Source organism: Mirounga angustirostris, unplaced genomic scaffold, assembly GCF_029215605.1.
Source record: "Mirounga angustirostris isolate CCGP_5_RB_7025 unplaced genomic scaffold, mMirAng1.0.hap1 SCAF_2, whole genome shotgun sequence".
Lineage (NCBI taxonomy): Eukaryota > Metazoa > Chordata > Mammalia > Carnivora > Phocidae > Mirounga > Mirounga angustirostris.
This window is the reverse complement of record NW_026991710.1, coordinates 33,706,069-33,727,183: the sequence shown is the minus strand read 5'-3', so window position 1 is coordinate 33,727,183 and position 21,115 is coordinate 33,706,069. Positions and strand designations below refer to the sequence as shown.

At 41.5% G+C, this 21,115-nt stretch overlaps 1 long non-coding RNA gene across 1 annotated transcript in view; it reads left to right on the top strand.

The window, feature by feature from the left end:
* The window catches only part of LOC123848623 (uncharacterized), an 83,495-nt gene extending 63,644 nt beyond the window's left edge, over positions 1–19,851 (top strand). The window contains exon 5 of the long non-coding RNA XR_010409341.1: positions 15,789–19,851. This is a non-coding gene — a long non-coding RNA (uncharacterized LOC123848623). The remainder of the gene's footprint in view (positions 1–15,788) is intronic.
* Positions 19,852–21,115: the final 1,264 nt, after the last annotated feature.

The following is a 21,115-nucleotide window of genomic DNA, read 5'->3' as shown; positions in this document are numbered from 1 at the left end:
TGTCCTATTTTTCCTAAATTTTCAGGGAGATTTTGCAGTAAATCATCTGAATAATTGTCCTTGTGTGGCAGGTCTCTTTTAGAAAGGGATCTACTCTGATGGTGCTTTCTAGTGCTCCGAAACACCAGCGCCCACAGCAATGCACTGGAAGACAAAATGCACAGGGATAATCTTTCACCAGGAACTAGGACTGGGATTCGCAAATAAAATGGTTGGAAAAGAAGGAGCAACCCCAACTTGGAAATTTTTTTTATGAGGCAGCAGCTGGTCTTTAACTCTGTTAGTTGGGTGTTTGTTTGTTTTCAAACTTTTCAGGGATTGTTAGTCTGAGGTCCACCGATAGAATTCAGGGTGATCTTGGATGAAAAAAATTAAATTTTTGTTTTCACTAACCTCTAAATGAAAGTTAGCGGTTCCTTCAATAATGAATGCAGGCAGTAAGTACATCACACAAGTATTAACAATACCTGTGACCTTTTTACTAAAAGAAATCACAGAGATGTTCATATCCCATTATGATTGTTGCAGATATCTTAGAAATATTGTTTAAGCTACTTCAAATTTATGTAGTTATTAAAGCCCAGAGCTTGTTATTTAATGTGTTAAAAGGGAAGCACATACATTACTTTCTAAAAAAAAATTTTTTTATGCTAACAGTATTTCAATGTAATTTACTTTAAAATCATATATATTTTATTTTATTTATTTAAAGTTATTACTTTCAGACAAGTAAAGAGATTAGTGGTACAAAAAATGAAGAAGCCAGCAAGCGTAGGCTTAGGTGCAGTGGGACTTGAAATGTGTTCTGAGGAGGGGGCTGCCCATGTGTCATCACTGAACATGCCCCATCTCTTCACTCCCGGGGTTTGGACAGAACTACGCCAGCTTCAGTATCCAGTAGCATGTCAGGTCCTGGTTAGCTCCAGTCCAGAAGCTGATCTTGACGAGAGAATTCCTTGTGCCAACCTGTAGCCAACTTGAAAACTGACATGAAAACACAGCTTCTCGGGGTCTGCCAAAACTGGATTTGAACTCGAAGAGTGGCCCTCGGCCAGCCCTGGATCATTCAGATTTTCACTTTGAGGTAAGTCCTGGTATTGTTGGATGAGCCAGGACATGGTGAATGGGGTCCCTCCCACTGCCACCACCACCACTCCATTTATCCCTCCACTTGCCACGAAATGCTTTGGGAAAAGTATACAAGTAGTACAGCTACCCAAAACCATAAGTCAGAAGTAGAAAAAACACACTGATAAAGACATGAGCTTTATGAACAATGTCATGTCTGTGGTTGGACCAGGAGATGGGAAACTGACAAAGTGGAAAGACAAAGTGGTAATTTATTCAAGAAGCAGTCAACCCTCTAACCCAGTGGCCTGGTTAAATCATTACATTTCAATGGTAGCTGTTTCTCGCACATATAAAGTGATATTGTAGGTTGAAAGTTCAGCTTGCTGTGCATTCATCACCTCCAGGTCCATCTGGTATTTCTAGTTTTTTATGTTTGTATTGTGAGAGTGAAAAGGGGAAAAAAAGTTCCCTTGTTTTCACTCACTTTAAACAAATACTGTGTGTGACTAACAGGGTTTGCCGTACAGCTGGGGCTACCTTTCTGATGAATGGTTTATTTAAATGTTTAATGGGTAATGGAGAATTCTTAAAAATAGAAGAATGGGTTTTAATCGGGGTTTCAACCTCGATAATTCCTCTGTTTCAACTGGTTGTGTTCTTGTACAAGGCCCCATATTTTGCCGAGCTCAGATTGACTCAACCTCTTCAACATAGAAATTGTGGGAAGAAATGACAGAGGTGGGAGAGAAAGAGAGTTGGTGCGAAGTTCTTTGAGGGTATTAAAAAGCCGAGCAGATAGATTGTTGCAGAATCTTTTTTAAATTTCTACTACAGGCATACCTCATTTTATTGCCCTTTCCATTACTGTGCTTCACAGATACTGTGTTTTTTCCAAACTGAAAGTTTGTGGCAACCCTGCATCAAGCAAGTCTATCGGTGCCATTTTCCCAATAGCATTTGTTCACTTTCGGTCTCTGTGTCACGTTCCAAACTTTCTCATTGTTACGGTATTTATTATGGCGACCTGTGATCAGTGATCTTTGATGTTACCATTGGAATTGTTTGGGGGCACCATGAACTGCACCCATAGAAGATGGCGAACTTAATTGATAAATGTTGTGTGTGTTTTGACTGCTCCACCAACTGGCCATTCCCTTGTTTCTCTCCCTCTCCTCAGGCCTCCCTATTTCCTGAGACACAACAATATTGAAATTAGGCCAGTTACTAACCCTACAATGGCCTCTAAGTGTTCAAGTGAAAGGAGGAGTCAAGTGTCTCTTACTTTAACTCAAAAGCCAGAAATGATTCAGCTTAGTGAGGAAGGCAAGTTGAAAGCCGAGTTGGGCTGAAAGGTAGACCTCTTGTGCCTACAGTTAGTCAAGTTGTGAACACAAACGAAAATTTCTTGAGGGAGAATAACAGCATTACCCCAGTGAACACACAAATGATAAAAAAGTGAAACAGACTTATTGCTAATATGGAGAAAATTTTAGTGGTCTGGGTAGAAGTTCAAACCAGCCACAACATTCCCCTAATGCAGAGCAGGGCCCTAACTCTCTTTGATTCTATGAAGGCCAAGAGAGGTGAGGAAGTTGCAGAAGAAAATCTGAAGCTACCAGAGGTTGGTTCGTGAGATTTAAGACAGAATCTGTAACATAAAAGGGCAAGGTGAGTCAGCAAGTGCTGATGTAGAAGCTACAGCAAGTTATCTAGGAGACCTAGCTAAGATAATGGATGAAGGTAGCTGCACTGAACAACAGATTTTCAGCGTAGACTAAATAGCCTTCTATTGGAAGAAGATGCTATCTAGGACTTTCATAGCTAGAGAGGAGAAGTCAAAGCTTGTCTTCAAAGCTTCAAAGGACAGGCTGACTCTCTTGTTAAGAGCTAATCCAGCTGGTCATCTGAAGTTGAAGCCAATGCTCATTTACCATTCTGAAAATGCTAGGGTCCTTACGAAGTAGGTTATGTCTACTCTGTCTGTGCTCTATAAATGGAACAAAAAAGCCTAGATGACAGAACATCCATTTACAGCATGGTTTACTGAATATTTTAAGTCCACCATTGAGGCTGACTGCTCAAAAAAAAAAATTCCTTTCAAAATATGACTGCTCACTGACAGTGTACCTGGTCAGCCAAGAGCTCTGATGGAGATTGACGAGATGAATGTTGTGTTCATGCCTGCTAACACAACATCCGTTCTGCAACGGATCAAGGAGTCATTTTGACTTTCAAGTCTTATTACTTAAAAATACATTTTGTAAGGCTATAGAAGCCTTAAATGGTGAGTCCTCTGATGGATCTACACAAAGTAAATTTGAAAACCTCCTAGAAAGGATTCACCATACTAGATGCCATTAAGAGCATTTGTGATTCTTGGGAGGAGTCTAAATATCAACGTTAACAGGAATTTGGAAGAAGTTGACTCCATCCCTCATGGATGACTTCGAGGAGTTCAAGACTTCAGTGGAGGACATAACTGCAGATTTGGTGGAAACAGCAAGAGAACTAGAATTAGAAGTGCAGCCTGAATATGTGATTAAATTACTATAATCTCGTGATAAAACTAACCAGTGAGGAGTTGCTTATTATGGATGAACAAAAAAAGTGGTTCCTTATGTTTCAAAGCACATTATAATAAAAAATGAACTAATCAGGTAACTTATTAGTGTTTTTTACTCATTTTGTTGATTGTCATATAAAGAACATGATGGTAGTGGACTTTCGCTAAAATTTGTCAGTGTGAAGAACCTTATATTGTACATTCCTCTGAAAGAGGATATAAGAGAATTTGTATATAACAATATGCTCAGATCTTCAACTAGTGTCTAGTATGTAGTAAACCCTCAATAAATATTGAGCAATGTAAGAGAAGAGCCCAATAAGCAAATCTTCAAAGTAATGATATATTAATTATATAGGGATTATAGATAAATTATCTATTAATGGAAAAGATTTAAGTTTCCTTTAAATCCACTAACTCCAGATTGGGAGTACAAATACTGTAGTTTAAAATTTTAACCTATTTCCTCCCCCTGTTGCCCTTCAGCATAATATTTGCAGTTTACATTTAATAAGAGTATACAGTTTTTTGGCAGAGGGAAGGAAATGTTACTAATAGAAAGAGTGTATTGTGTTTTTGCCATTATAGATAAGGCATGTGGAGTAATAATGGCAAACATTCTGACTTTGCTTTTATTAAAAATGTAGAGCAGTCTTGGCTAATGGTCTTAATGGTCTTCCTGACATAGAATTAAATTATCTTCTAATGGCCTTCATCATTTTTATTTCTTTATGATAAGATACAACCCATTAAGCTGAGTAAGCAGAAAACCTATAGCACAGTCCTCGGTTCTTCTCTATTCTTAAACAAGTTTCTTCATTTCTCTAGGCTTTGATTTCATGTTTTGGATGAGAGGTTGGCAAACCATGAACCAGAAGCCAAATCCAGCTTACTGTGTATTTTTACATAGCCCATGAGCTAAGAGTAGTTTTTATATTCACAAGTAGTTCAAGAAAATCAAAAGAAGAAGAATATTTCATGGCATAAAAAATTATATATCAAAATTTAAATTTCAGAGTGCACAAAGTTTTGTTGGAACACAGCCAGGCTAATTTGTTTGTGTATTTTCTAGAGCTGCTTTCACGCCTGCAATGGCAGATATGAGTTGTGACAGAGACCATATGCGCCTCAAAGCCTAAAATATTTACTAACTGGCCTTTTACAGAAAAAGTTTGCTGATCCCTGCTTTAGGTTTTTGAGTGGATGAAGAACTTTATTGAAGTACATAAAATGAAAATATATGTAGACTTTTAAATAAAGAAAATAGTTCCAGATATTTCCCATGGGTTGAAGCATCATCTTCAAAATAAATTTGGTAAAAAAATATTCTGAATCAAAAGCTAAGCTGATCTTGTGTCGAAAATGCCCTGGATGCTTCCTTCAAGTATTATTTCGTTTTGTTGTTGTTGTTGTTTTTAAAAGATTTTATTTATTTATTTGACAGAGAGAGAGAGCACAAGCAGGGGGAGCGGCAGGCAGAGAGAGAGGGAGAAGCAGGCTCCCCACTGAGCAGGAAGCCCCACACAGAGCTCAATCCCAGGACCCCAGGATCATGACCTGAGCTGAAGGCAGATGCCCAATCAACTGAGCCACCCAGGTGCCCTAGTATTATTTTGGTTTTTAAAAATGATATTCTATTATTCCAGTTTCATTCAGAATTTAACCACAAAAATCGAAAAAAATGGGTCAGAGTTGATTCCACCTTGGGAGGGAGTCAGTACAGAATTCTTGAGTTGATGAGACTCGGGTTTCAATTTTGGCTCCACCACTTATTACTCAGGAAATACGGTACTTAACTTCTTTGAGCCTCAGTTTTCCCATCTGTAAAATGGCAATAAGCATATTTAGCTCTGGTGCTAAGCCAAGACATGAGGGCATCACAGGTATGAATTTGGTGACTTTGCTTCAAGCCAATATTCGTTACATATTTGTTTACTAATTGTTAGTGGGAGTGAGGAGAAACTGATTTGCTATTGAAAAAATGAAATGTTCACTGTTTTTCAATGTTCAAAACAAGGGATTTCTTACAGTGAGTTATTTGGAATTGCCTTTCACTCTGCAGCTTTTTCATCACTTAAAACCCTGTCAGTTACTCTCAGCTACCAAGCATTCGGCTAATTTACATGGATATATTTATTAAGTATCACTCAAAATACATTTTAAAGGTCTTTGTTACTTGAAAAACATCTCTCGTCTTGTTCTTGCCTTTGTGTGCTCACATTAGTGTATATAAATCTCAAAAGCAGACTATTTCTGGAGGGACATATTGTAAGCTCTATAATTTAGATGATAAAGGATGAATTGGTCTTTTTCAGTAAAGAATGCTATACCCATGTATTGTTTGGTTCCAGTTTTGAATGTCCCCTGGCTGTCTAGTTCTCAGGTTCATGCCCCATGGTACTTGAACTTGTAAGCCATGCAGATTCTGAAAAGACGTAGATCCACACAGGCATGAATTGTCTTTTATTTGCACTAGTGTTCTCCATGATCTGATGGGATTGGGACCAATTTACATTTTGCCTGTTGATTAAAGAGTTGAGTATGGAAACCTGAGTCAATGGCATCAAATTTCTGGTTTATTACAGTGATGTTATAAAATGGCCTCCCTGAGCTGGCTCATGGTTTAATCCTATAAGGAATAAATAAGACTATATACACATATATAGTGCTTATATAATGTAATATGCATTTATATATACATATATACTTTCATATATATATATATATAAAGTACTCTCTTACCACACTGCTTGGCACAAAGTAGGCACTGAAAGAAAGACAATTGATAGAGTTATTGTCACCCCATTGCAGGTATCTCCTTAGAAAGAGAAGATAAATCAAACACTAGGGAGGTGTGAGAGGGAGGCTCTAGAACAATGCTGTCCAACAGAACTTTCTTCAATGATAGAAATGTTCTATATCTGGGCTATTCAATGTAGTAGCCACCAACCACATGGGAGCTGAGGAAAAGGTTTTTAAAATTTTAATTTTAATTAACTTAAAAATTTAAAATTTAAAGCCACATGTATGGCTGGGGTAACATATTAAACAGCACATATTAAAAGACATCAACAGGGGCACCTGGGTGGCTCAGTCGGTTAAGCATCTGCCTTGGGCTTAGGTCATGATCTCAGGGCCCTGGGATCAAGCCCCACATCAGGCTCCCTGCTCAGTGGGGAGCCTACTTCTCTCTCTCTGCTTCTCCCCTCTTGCTCATGCTCTCACTCTCTCTCTGTCACTATCTCTTTTGCAAATAATAAATAATCTTTAAAAAAATAAAAATAAAAAATAAGAAGACATCAACAAAGAATTAGACAAAATAATATAGTTCTGATAACACAGGGAGAATGAGCCTCTCAGATTGCTAATAAGATACTCATATGGGGAAATCCATAATAAATCAAGAGCCACACTACAATTTATGACAAACAAGTCTTCATTTAACAAGATATTTCATGTAATTCACCATGCTGCAATGATGTGGGAAGGTGAATTAGAATGATAACATCTAGGAGAGTTATTCCAAAATGTGAGCATGTAATTTATTAATATCACGTGTATTCCAAAATATATTCACATAATCTAAAATAATACTGAATGGGGTGACTGGCTGGCTCAGTGGCAGGAGCATGCAACTCTTGGTCTCGGGGTTATGAGTTCAAGCCCCACATAGGGGGTAGAGATTACTTGAATAAATAAAACTTAATAAAATCATACTGAATGGAATTTCAGTGATAGTGAATCCCTAGCTTCCTTCCAAAACAGAAGTAACTCCGAACAGTGGATTCAGAGGTGACTTTGTTTTATCTGGTACCACATTTGACTGATAAATTAACTAATCCAAAAAATTGCCAGAGCACAGGATATGCAAGGATAAACCACGCAGCCGTAGGGAGAACATATCCGGAAGAAGAACTGATCTGGGGGAAGGCCTTGAACCAGAAGGAACTGAAAGAGAGCCACTGTGACTACAGAGGAAGAGGAAGACAGAGGAGAGACGTGGGCAAGCACTCAATCTTATAGGACCTTTGAGGCCGAGAGGATGGAGTTTGAACTTTCCCCTAAGTGTGAACGAAAACCATTTGGAAAGTTTTAAGTCGGCGGTTGGCAGGGGATGGTGGCAAGATCAGACAATTTTAACGAATCCGATGATTGAAAATAAAACAAATAATGAAAACCTGGCTAGAGAGAAGCATAGAAAACAAGCTGGAAAATAGGAAGGCAATTGAGTCATGTACAGGGTCTTTTAAGAATGAAATAGATTTCCATCATGTTCCATGGCTAAGCCCCAAGGTGGGTTCTAACACAGCAGCAGAAGGGTACTTTAAAAAGTCAGAGCCTATCATTTTCCTGCTCAAGGGTCCCTGTCTCACTCCAGCTTAACACTGGCCTCCAAGACCCCATATGGTCTGGGCCCCACAATCTCTCTGACCACATCTCCTACAATTTTTCCCCTCATGCCACTCTAGCAACCCCACTAGCCGCCTAGCTGTTCCTTAAACATGCCGATCATTCTCTGTAGCAGAGCCTTTGCGCTGGCTGTCCCCTCTGCCTGGGATTCTTTTTCCATCAGATATCCCCATGGCTTCTTCCCTCATTTGCTTCAAGTTTCTGTTCAAATGTCATTATCGGTCCCTAACCAACATACATAAGATAGTACCTCCTGCCCCCGACAAGGGGCCATTTTCCTCTTACCCTGCTTTCCTGTTGTCTACAATGTGTATCACCAGCTGACGTACCGTTTATTTATTTGCTTACTGCTTCACTCCCCACAAGAACATAAACTCAGTGAGGGCAGGGACTTTGATGTCTTCCCTGCTATATCCTCAGCACTGTCGATGTTCAACGATCACCTGTCGAATGAATAGAATGAATGAATGAAAGAGGGTGGACTTGATGGCCTCTCTACCTTCTTCCCTAGCTCACTGACTGTAGTCTGGGGAACCCTGACCAGTGCTTCATGTCCTGCTACTTTGTGCAAAAACTTCCTGTCACCCTCCCTTGAGGAAAGTTCCAAGAATTGTTGCCACTCTCTCCCATCTTCTATTTCTTCCCCCACCTCAAGTATCTACAAGAGCTGTGCCAACCCTTCACCCAGGACCAGCTCTTCAGTGCTAACCACCTTCTCCCCTACTCTTGTGCTGCGCTAGAGGATGAGGGAGCGGCCCAGATGGCTGGGAGTCATGAGCTGGATGGGGGGTGGGGGGACATGTGGTGGTTGTAGCCCCACTGCGGGGCTTTGGAACTCCTCCAAGGGTGCACACAAGGCAGCTGGTGCCTGACCATAAAACTGTCCCTCAAATACTCTATCCTGGTCATTCGGTACATAGACTGCCAGTCCCCGGGATGAGTGACCCTACATTGGTTGTAACATGGAGGCGTACCCTATGTCAAACTCACCTGCTGAGCTATTTATTGTTTTTAGATTTTAAAGAAGGAACCAGGCAAATGAGACTTTTAGTCTGGCTCAAAAGCACTAGCATCTTTTTTTTTTTTTTTAAGAACAAAGTAAAGAAAAGAGTGGATTAGGATTCAGAAGGTCTGGGTTTGAATCCCAGTTTGTGATTTGGTGTGTACTTGCCTCAGGCAAGTAACTTAAACCTCGAGGGGCTTCAGCTTCCCATCTGTCAACAGAAATAACTATTCCTGTTCTGCCCAACCTTCAGGATGTTGCGGGGATCATGAGGCAATAACACAAACTTTGTGGACTACATAATACTATTCTCACGTAGAGATTGTTATGAACAGAAACATAATGGCGGCATCTCTCAAATGCCCGACAAAATGAAAGAGTGATCTCTCTTCACTCGGTAATGAAAGGAAAGTTCAACAGAGGTGAGGAAAGGAACTTCAATGCATTTTTGGACTTCGCATTTCTATGGAAACCATCAGCACACTATTGTCTGTAGAGAAATATTCAATTATAGATGTGTTTTTATGGCATGACAAAACGACTACCTTTAGTCATTTAAATTATCTTCCCGGGAAAAAGATGATTCACAGAGTCATGGGGGACTAGTTGAAATTAAGGCTCTCAAAAAGAATTTACTTTTAAAAAAATGGTTGCTTTGATTTTATGTGTGTGTGTGTGTATATGTATAATGCTTACTTTAAATGTGTGCATCCATAAATGCTCTTAAATGTACTTCATATAATTTTAACCTAAGCAAATAAGTTAATTAAGATTGACATGCAGAGTTCAATGTTATGAAAGAAAATGTCATCATCTTTGTTGAAGAGTATGAGAGAGACTTTAACCTAGTGTTCGTTGGGCATTTGCAAGCATGAGGCTACTGTATAGATTAAGAGACATGGCAAGACTGGTCTATTTCTGGGAGAGAATGTAGGTGCCCTCAAGTGAAAGCCCCAAAAAGAAACCCTATAGCTGGGCACCTGGCTGGCTCAGTTGGTGGAGCATGTGACTCCTGATCTCAGGGCTGCGGGTTTGAGCCTCGAATTGGGTGTGGAGATTACTTAAAAATAAAATCTTAAGGGGCGCCTGGGTGGCTCAGTCATTAAGCGTCTGCCTTCGGCTCAGGTCATGATCCCAGCGTCCTGGGATTGAGTCCCGCATCGGGCTCCCCGCATCGGGCTCCCCGCATTGGGCTCCCTGCATCAGGCTCCCCGCATCAGGCTCCCTGCATCAGGCTCCTTGCTCTGCAGGAAGCCTGCTTCTCCCTCTCCCACTCCCCCTGCTTGTGTTCCCTCTCTCGCTGTGTCTCTCTCTGTCAAATAAATAAAATCTTTTTTTTTTTAATTTTTTTTAAAGATTTTATTTATTTATTTGAGAGAGAGAATGAGAGAGAGCACAGGAGAGAGGGGAGGGTCAGAGGGAGAAGCAGACTCCCTGCCGAGCAGGAAGCCCGATGCGGGACTCGATCCAGAGACTCCAGGATCATGACCTGAGCCGAAGGCAGTCGCTTAACCAACTGAGCCACCCAGGCGCCCAAATAAATAAAATCTTAAAAAAAATAAAAAAAATAAAATAAAATCTGAAACACAAAAAAACGAACCAAAACTCAATAGCAAGTAGAATTAAATGATCTATATGTCTCTCACACATAGTAAAAGGACTTGAGACCAAAAAAAAAAAAAAAAAAATCAAAAATTGCCTTGAGTGGTTGATTCTCAGAATCAGGCAAACCTGCCGTGCCTTGTGCCGCTAAAGTGGAATCTTCTTACTGGACCCCAGAATTCAGTTTCCAAACGGTGACCGTTCCATTTGGGGCTGGGCCTTGGCATCTTTATTCACGCACTTCATAACTCAGGAGCTGGTCTGCAGGATGGGGAGCAGGGAAGAGGGTCAAATCCTGCCTACAGTGTAGGCCTTGATTACAACTCTTGGTGCCTTTGGTGACAGAGGAGTAAAACTGAGTTGCTGAAATAAGGGCTTGGAGTTTATGTATGAATTTCAAGTGTCTGTGATATTTCTATTTGCATATCAGGGAACTCGAATGTGGCATATCCTGCGGAAATTGGCACGTGTGTAAGGATTCCTGAGCAATTAGATGGAGTTAACGGGTTTCCCCCATTTTACTGGCTAATGTTTGCTCTGTTTAGGAAGGGACTGATGTGTGTCTGGTGGTTCTGCCTGTGTCACCTAAGGTCACCATTCTGTCCTTTCAGGAGCTGAAAACACCACACTTTGAACCTGCCCTTTGACTACTGGTTGTTCATGTTTGGCAGCCTATAGAGTGCATTGTCTTCCCTGCGTGTTTTAATCTTGCAACACATGAAGCCTAGGGAATGAAATAGCCACATAATATAAATTGCAATAATCAGCTCTTGACAGATTTCTGCAAAATGTTTGTGGATAACTTCCTCGAATGTCCCGAGACATTCTACAATGAATCATTGTCAATGTTTCAGAGAGAAAGAAAAATGAGATAGTTATCTATACTATTTCTTCACTCTAGTATTGCATGCGCTTGGAAGCCAACCAGATTTCTAACAGGGTCTACAATGTCAGCCAGAATGTACAGAATACATAGTAGGGGCTAAGATTAAATTCCCTTTGGTTTACTCAGATAAGCTGGGTTTGGGGTTAGTTTGGGGGATGGGAAGTAGTCACGGGCCTAATAATATAATTCACTGCCCTTGAATAAATCTTTTCTTACTTTCCTCTTCAGTTTGTGCCCATCTGTGCTTTTTATCATTCCAGAGAGTTAAGCAATATTCAAGTCTACTAAACGGCATCTGGTTTGAATATGTTCTTAAAAAATTACCATAAAAAAGTCATTAAATCACATAAACTTCTCTATACCATGAGAAAGGAAAAACAAAGCAATTCGAACAATTCCTTTATACTCTCCCGAAATTGTACAAAGATGCGGAGTTTCCCAATGAGAATGTATTTTCTTATTATCAGTCCCCAAACAGCATTACTTTGTTTGAAATGCAAACAGACAAGGATATTTTTCTGTTTAATGAAAAACAATTTCTACTCCTAAGTTGCAAACAAAGCTGCTACGTTCCCATGTCATTCCTAGACCGCTTTGAGTATACCTGAAAACACTCCAGATTCAGCCCAGCAGGTCAAGGAGCATGGGCTTCTGGGACATTTCTTGGGCCACGACTTAGGCTGGAAGTGCTCTTCAGAGCTCTCTGCACCTGTTTCTCTGCCGATATTGGCAGAAGCAGAGCCATTATTGCTGAGACTCTACGACTCTTCTTTTCTTTTTAAACAAGGGCTGTTGGCAATGTCCAGGCTCCTTCTCTTCTGCCATGGAGCCTCTCTTAACGTCCAGGAACTGCCAGTGGTCACTGGCCCAGCCCCCCCTCACCTGACATGGGCTCCAGGATCGAAATCCTGCCACCAAGGAATTCATGTTTCCTAAGTTCAGGGTAAAGAATCACCACGATTGCGTGCCTTTAACTTTCAAGGAATTCCAACTACCTTCATGGCTTAATTACAGGGACAAAATTTTATATGTGATTGGGGTGCTGTGACTTCACCATCATACTTTGGACCTAGACAATTTATTTTTTGTTTATTTTTTATTTGTTTATTGTTTAATTCATGAAACTAAAATGATGTAAGTTTCATGATTGTAGACACCTGACCTGGATGGGGTACTCAAGGTTAAGTCTTCAGCCTCAAACCAGAAATGTACATTTGTTATCTTTCAAAGACAGTGTTTGTCTGTCCTTATCAACCTTGGAAAACACATAAACAAACAAAAAACTGGACTCACTTTTTTCTTTTTCTTTTTTTTTTTTTAAGATTTATTTGTCAGAGAGAGAGAGAAAGAGAAAGCATAAGCGGGGGGAGAGGCAGGCAGAGGGAGAAGCAGGCTCCCCACTGAGCAAGGAGCCCGATGTGGGACTCGATCCCAGGACCCTGGGATCATGACCTGAGCCGAAGGCAGACGCTTAACCAACTGAGTCACCCAGGCATCCCTGGTCTCACTTTTTTTTCAAAAGAGAGACTGACTTTCCCTCTGCATTCCCTATTGCAGTGCCACTCCTTGGGAAAATGAGGAGGCATTGACCTAAATCTTACCAGCATTCCTTCTCTTGGTTGGAAACTTTCCCTAAAGATAATTTAGTCTGATCTTCCCTCTTGCCAGAGATGAGGGAACAAAGCCCAGAAAATTTTAAGGAATTACAGGCATTTGATGCAGAACCAAAGATGGAACCTCAGTTTCCCTGACTAATCCAGCGCTTTTAGAATCGTGTCACCACGTCTCTGTGTCATAAGTCACTTTGGGCACCCGGGCAAAATTTTACATACAACAATTTCAGCCATTCCAAACCAGCCTCTGGAGTGTTGTCCTTGTGCTAAAATTACACCCCTTTTCTACTGTTTGCAATAGGCCAGTGCATGTAGACGGGCTATAGTTCCCCTAGAGACTGCAGAAGGCTTCTGCACTTTGAGGAAGGCCATGGCCAGGAAAGAACTGGGATAGGGCTTGTTTTCAAGCATTCACACCATGGTAAGAAATACATTTCATATTGTGACCCAAGTCCCAAATAACATGACTACGAAATGTATATACAATATTACAGAAATAAATTCCTCAGAAAAACACTTGCCCTTACTACTTCAATGAATTCTGCTCTATTTCATTTAAAAAATATATATAGCTTGTGACCCACTGAATTGATTTATGAATGGGCATGAGTCTGTGGCTTTACTCAATGGAGACATACCTGGCTTGCCTCGTCATGCTCTTCCTGCCCAATATACAGCCAAGCATATCTGTTTCTTAATATAGGACCCAGCCACACCCTATAAAACATTTCATTGGGAGCCATCTTGGTTGGTAGTCTGCACGATCAAAGGATTCTCCTGTGGGCATATCCATGGGTGTGTCCTAGGCGAGCAGATGTTGTTTGAGGACCAGGCTTGTGTCTCCTTTTTCAAGCTGCTGAATTATCTTTTGGGTGCCCCCGCAATCTCCCTTACCCAGCAGGAATGATCAATAAATGGTTGCAGACCAACCTGTTCTCTCTATGCTGTGACCTTGAGCAAGTCACTTAAACCCTTTGATCCTCAATTCCCTGATCTATAAAAGGAAAAAAAATTAATTCTACCTCCAAGGCTGTTGTGAAAGGCAAATGATACATTAAGTGTGAAACTGCCTTTTCAACTTTAAAGTGAATGTTAGGTATTATAATTTTACCTATAACACTATAGGCCATGACGCATTAGAATTACATGTACAAATTATGCAGCAAGCTGAAGCTCTGGGAGGGTTCCTGCTGCTTCTACAACTCTCTGGTATTTAATAAACTAAGAAACACATCAATACATTCTAAAAGCAGATGATTAAGTCTGTCAGTATCTCTATGAAGTTATATGTTGCTACCTTAAAATCTATTGACTTAAATTCATAGACACTGAAACTAGAATAGTGGTTACCAGGGGTTTGAAGGAGGGAGAAATAGTGTTTCACGGGGACAGAGTTTCAGTCTGAGATGATGAAAAAGTCCTGGAGATGGATGGTGTGATGGCTGCACACCAATGCAAATGAACTTAGTGCCATAGAACTATACACTTAGAATGGCTAAAATGATAAAATTTTATGTTATGTATATTTCACCACAATAAAAAAGAAACTGGCTTAAAACCACAGCCCTTTTAGAGTTAGGATTTGGCTCATCAAAAAAATACCTTCGCAGAAACCTCTACAATAATGTTTGAAACTTTTTTCAATCTGTAAAAACAAACAAAACAAACAAACCCCCGAAAACCCCAAAAGTCTAGAGTTAGGATTTGGGCAGGGCTCAGCAGGTTCAGCCCATCTTTGCCCTATGTGGTGTCTCCTGGGACAGGCCAGCTGGGACTAGAGGATCCAAGATGGCTTCCTTTGCCACTTGGGTGCTGGCTCTTAGCTGAGGTGCCTCTGTTCTTCTCCACATGGCCTCTTGGCCTCCAAGTCTTCTCTCTACATGTGTCCTCTCTACAGGTAGATAGACTGTACTTCTTTATAAGGCAGTTAGGTTCTGACAGAGAAAGTAGAAGCTCCAGACCTCTTAAAGCCTGGGTTTGAAGTCCCAGAAAGTTGTTTCCATCACATGCTGTTGGCCAAGTGAGTCATTGGGATGGCACAGACTCAGTGTGGAAGGGGACTACATGTAGGCATAAATTCAGGGAGCACGGATCAGTTCGGGTCATTTTGTCACAATCGACTACAGCCTCCATACCCAATTGCTAGCTAGCATTTCTCCCTGCTCTGCCTGATACCAAATTCTGTTCTAGTGTCACACATACAGAGAGCAGTATAGGGTAGTGCTGAAGAGGATGGACTTTGGCATAAGGCTTGAAATGTTTTTATCGGTCGTGTGAACTTTGGCAAGTTATTCACCCCGTATCTCAGTTTTCGTACCTGTAAAATGGGGATAGCAATAGTACTTATCTCATCGTGTTGTTGTGAGTCTTGGATAAGTGAATATGAGTAAAAACCTTAATAACAGTGCCTGGCATGAAGTAAGAACTACATAAGAATTTGCTGTTACTGTTTTTGTCTCTTTTGTCAGAAAACCAAGGAAGAGGTGGTATGGTGGGGAAGGGAATATTTAGGGCTAACTAAGACAGAAAGGCTGGAAACCCTTGCTTGGGTACACAGGACCTCCCTGTCCCACAGAGTTCTCACTTACATCTAAATCCCTTGCTGACATTTAAGCCTCTTTTCTTTTGTTCTGCCCACAGAAGCCATGGAAAACAGCTGATCAACATCTCCCCATAATAATCCCCTGAACACCTGAAGACAGCTGTGAGAGCTTGAAGAATTGCTAAGGCTAATCTGAGCATAGATAATTGAGGTGATGATATGTTCAAATGCATATAAATCTGTGCCTGGGCACAGGTAGTGAGTTATAAATAGTCACCTCCCACTTCTCTTCACCCCCTTAGGAGGCTGGAGCACGGATCTTGCCTTCCCTGAATGCAACTAGGGAGTGGGTCTCCTCTTTCTGAGGGGAAGCCTGGAGCAGGTTTCTGAGGAGGAAGGTAAGGCAAGCAAGGGCTGGGAGATGCCATGTGTATGGCACTCTGCTGGCTCAAATAAGGGGTTAAGCCCAGGAGCTGATAAAATTGAGCAGTTAATTAGCACCTACTGTTTACTGCAGTGAGTTCTTGCTGAGCTCACCAGTGGCCCTAATACCTAATCCCACGGGCACTTTTCAATCCTCAGCTTCTTGGCCAGCCAGTGGCATATGTCATCCTCTCCTATTTTGGAATGAGGCAGAACATTGTGGTGTTTTTGAGTCTCGGAGTCCGAATTCCCGGATTCAAGTCCTGCTCGGCTGCTTACCAGCTGCATGATGTTACACAAGTTACTTAACGGGTCAGGTTCTTCATCTTCATGCTCATCCTTATCTATAAAATGGGATTGATAATAGTACTATATTATTGGGTTGCTTGAAATATTTTTTTTTAAATGTTTTTTTGGTAAACCTCTTAGCACATGGGGGAGACATAGTAAGAATTCAAAATATTTTTTTAGAACCCTCCTCCATTGACTTCCAGGACATGGCTCTTCTGCCTCTTGGACCACTCCTGATATGCCTCTTTTGCCAATCCTCTTTCACCCACCCCTGAAAAATTGGCAGTGCCCCCAAGATTCTCTCTTTGATCCTCTACGCTTCTGATTTTGTATAACCTATGTGATTCATGCCCCTATTCCCAACCACTATCGATACATGGATACCTTGTAAACTTTTATCTCTAGGCTAACCTTTTGTTGTTGATATCTCTATCTGGATAGTCCAAGGCTCCTTAAATTCAAAAGATCTAAAACCAGGCCTCCCATCCCTGGCTATGATGGAGTAGAAACTGGTACCGGTCTAGCCACCCAGCGTTGTTTTAAAAATATTAAACGGGGGCGCCTGGGTGGCTCAGATGGTTAAGCGTCTGCCTTCGGCTCAGGTCATGATCTCAGGGTCCTGGGATCGAGTCCCACATCGGGCTCCCTGCTCCTTGGGAGCCTGCTTCTCCCTCTGCCTCTCTCTCATGAATAAATAAATAAAATCTTAAAAAAAAAAAATATTAAACGGGACAAAATACATGAGTCAGTTGTTCCAGGACCCAAGTCTGTGGCCCTTAAGTGAAGAGAAACTCAAGAGGTGAGGCCCAGAATCACTCTGGCCCTTTATCTGAGGGCAGTGAGTTAGAGGACTGGCTGAATTGAGAGGCAGAGATCAGAATTTGGGGCAGCTGTGCGGCTGGATTCTGTAAGGTAGGACACGGGAGAGGGGGAAACTTTGTAGAGGGAGGGCTCTTGGGTACTTGGCCAAGTCCTGGGTTGTACATGGGTAAGGTGAGACTCTCCAAGGATTACCAAATGCCAGCTTCTGTGGGTTGAAGGCTGAGCATGGATATTAGAGTCCGAGCCGTAATAGGGGTCATCAGAGTTTTGGCTCAGCCTAACTGGAAAGCCATATGAATACTTCGTTAATAATACCTTAGGCATCCAGTGAGGACACTAGAAAAAACCCACTTTAAAAAATAAGGACCGTATTCTAGAGCAATAGTTCTTGGATCGTTGTCCCTTGACCACCAGCAGCAGCACCTGCAAGTTTGTTAGAGACCCTGTTGGAAATGCAAACTCTGGGGCCCCACCTCTGATCTTCTGGATCAGAAATTCGGGAGAAGAAGCCCAGAAGTTTGTATTTTGACAGGCTCTTTGGATGATTCCAATACATGCTATAGTTCAAGAGTCACTGCCCTAGAGGAAGCCTAAATAATGCCTAAAACTAAACCTTGATGAGACCCACAGGGGAAATGGTTTGAAGGTTGAGTGCACTAAATTACAGAGGATTGGGAAGATATCTGGGACTTTTCCGATGATCGGCACTAACAAAGTGGGGGGAAAAAAAGAAGAAAAACCTGCACAAGTTCAAAGTGGCCAATCAATAATTGAACTGCTTACTAGAACAAAAATTATAACTTTTCAAAGGAAGACAACAGAATCCAGAGCCTAAGCTTTTAAAATTTATCACCTGTATTCTCCAGTATTACCATAAAAAATTATACATGTGGGGGGCGCCTGGGTGGCTCAGTCGTTGGGCGTCTGCCTTCGGCTCGGGTCGTGGTCCCGGGGTCCTGGGATCGGGCCCCACGTGGGGCTCCCTGTTCCGCAGGGGGCCTGCTTCTCCCTCTCCCACTTCCCCTGCTTGTGTTCCCTCTTTCACTGACTCTCTCTCTGTCGAATGAAAAAAAAAAAATTATACATGTGGGACACCTGGGTGGCTCAGTCAGTTAAGCGTCTGCCTTCAGCTCAGGTCATGATCCCAGAGTGCTGGGATCAAGCCCCACAACAGGCTCTGTGCTCAGGGGGGAGTCTGCTTCTCTCCTTCTCCCTCTGCCCCTCTCCTCACTCATGTGTGCATGCTCTCTCTCTCTCTCAAATCAATAGACCTTTAAAAAGTAAAATAAATAAATATTCCTGATTCTCCTTTTGGGCACATGGTAGGATTGTACTTTGCTGCCTCCCTGGACTTGACTGTGGCTGTGTGACGCTTGGGCAGAAGCTTTCGGAGCCCAGACACAATGAGCCACATTCACTTCCCACTGCGGTGATGGTCCTTTCTCAAAGCTGTGAGGTATATATTGAAATGGAACCTCCATTATCCTGGGTTTCTATGTGACTATGAGGAGCATTGCCCCCTGGCCAACCTACATGGGACATGTGGCATGAGCAAAGAATTATTTTGCTTAATGATTTGGGGGCTGTTTCTTGTCACAGCATAACCTAACCCACCCTGACTAATACATTACCCTATAGGATCACTGTGAGGATTAAATTAGATAACATAAAGGGGCACCTGGGTGGGGGCTCAGTTGGTTAAGCGTCTGACTCTTGATTTCAGCTCAGGTCATGATCTCAGGGTTGTGAGATCGAGCCTGGTGTTGGGCTCTGTGCTGAGTGTGGAGCCTGCTTAAGATTCTCTCTTTCCCAATACAAATCAAAACCTCAATGAGATACGACCTCACACCAGTCAGAATGGCTAAAATTAACAGATGACAGATGTTGGTGAGGATGCAGAGAAAGGGGAACCCTCCTACGCTGTTGGTGGGAATGCAAGCTGGTGCAGCCACTCTGGAAAAAAGTATGGAGGTTCCTCAAAAAGTTGAAAATAGAGCTACCCTACGACCCAGCAATTGTACTACTGGGTATTTACCCCAAAGATACAAAAGTAGTGATCCGAAGGGGTACATGCACCCCAATGTTTATAGCAGCAATGTCCACAATAGCCAAACTATGGAAAGAGCCAAGATGTCCATCAACAGATGAATGGATAAAGAAGATGTGGTATCGGGGTGCCTGGGTGGCTCAGTCGTTAAGGGCCTGCCTTCGGCTCAGGTCATGATCCCAGGGTCCTGGGATCGAGCCCTGCATCAGGCTCCCTGCTCCTTGGGGAAGCCTGCTTCTCCCTCTCCCACTCCCCCTGCTTGTGTTCCCTCTCTCACTGTGTCTCTCTGTCAAATAAATAAAACCTTTAAAAAAAAAAAAAGATGTGGTATCTATCTACAATGGAATATTATGCAGCCATCAAAAAAATGAAATCTTGCCATTTGCAATGACGTGGATGGAACTAGAGGGTATTACGCTAAGCGAAATAAGTCAATCAGAGAAAGACAATTATCGTATGATCTCACTGTTACGAAGAATTTGAGAAACAAGACAGAGGAGCATAGGGGAAGGGAGGGAACAATGAAACAAGATGAAACCAGAGAGGGAGACAAACCATAAGAGACTCTTAATCTCAGGAAACAAACTGAGGGTTGCTGGAGTGGAGGGTGGTGGGAGGGATGGGGTGGCTGGGTGATGGACATTGGGGAGGGTATGTGCTATGGTGAGTGCTGTGAATTGTGTAAGACTGATGAATCACAGACCTGTACCCTTGAAACAAATAATACATTATATGTTAATAAAAAATTAAAAAAAAAGATTTGATAAAGCTGTGTGAGAAGAATGTGGATGTTTATTATAATATTCTTTATAACTTTCTCTGTGCCTAAAATATTTCATAAAGAAATCTTCATTTAAAAAAAAAATTTCTCTCTCCCTCTGCCCACCCTCTCTCTCTCTAAAAAAAAATATATTAGATAACATATGTCAAGTGCGTAACACATGTGTTAGCACTCAGGACGTGTGAGTAATCATCATTCTTGCTCAAACCCTTGTAGTAACCTCCAAACACTGGTCTCCAACCCTGCCTCATTTACTCCAACTACATTGCCACCAAAGCCATTTTCCTAAAATGCAAATCTGATCATCCCACTTCCTTATTTAAATTCCTTCAGCTTCTCCTGACTTTGATAAAGCCTAAATTCCCTAGCAGGGATCAAGACCTTCCATGGCCTGGACCCTGTCTGCTTCTCCAGCCTCACCTCCCAAAGATCCCCTGGGATCCAGCCACATTAAGCAACTATTGTTGCCTGTTCTTATGCTCTTTCTCAGCCTCTCGTATCATTGCAAATACTGTTCCTTCTGCCTGGAGGACCCTTCCTTCTCTTGCCCATCAGGCAAACTGCTTATCATCCTTTAGGACAGCTCAAAAATAATCTAGACTGATACACTCAGTAAGAATTAGCTACAGTCCTCTATTGTGCACTAATTATTTGTTTGCCTGTTTTCATCAGACTGTGACCCTCAACGGCAAGGACTGTGCCCCCTTCATCTTTGCAACCCCAGTGCCTAGTACTGTGCCTGACATGAGCCAAATATGTGTCTAATGCCTGTTTATTGAAAGAATGAAGAAATGAATATTTATTGAAATTCTGTTTCTAATACAATTCATTAATTGGGACATACCAAGGTGGGCAAAGTTTCCATTTTTTCTTCTTAGACATGGCAGAATCTAAATAGAGAAAGGTTTTCAAAATAGAAGTAGTGCAAACTAATTTGTAATTCAATATTTTTTATTCTGAAGATTTCACTACTGATCCCTAAATTCAGTAATATGTTGTCTCATCAGTATTAGCATAATGTAGTAAGTAGAGTTAATAGCTGTTGCATAAAATGCTTATTT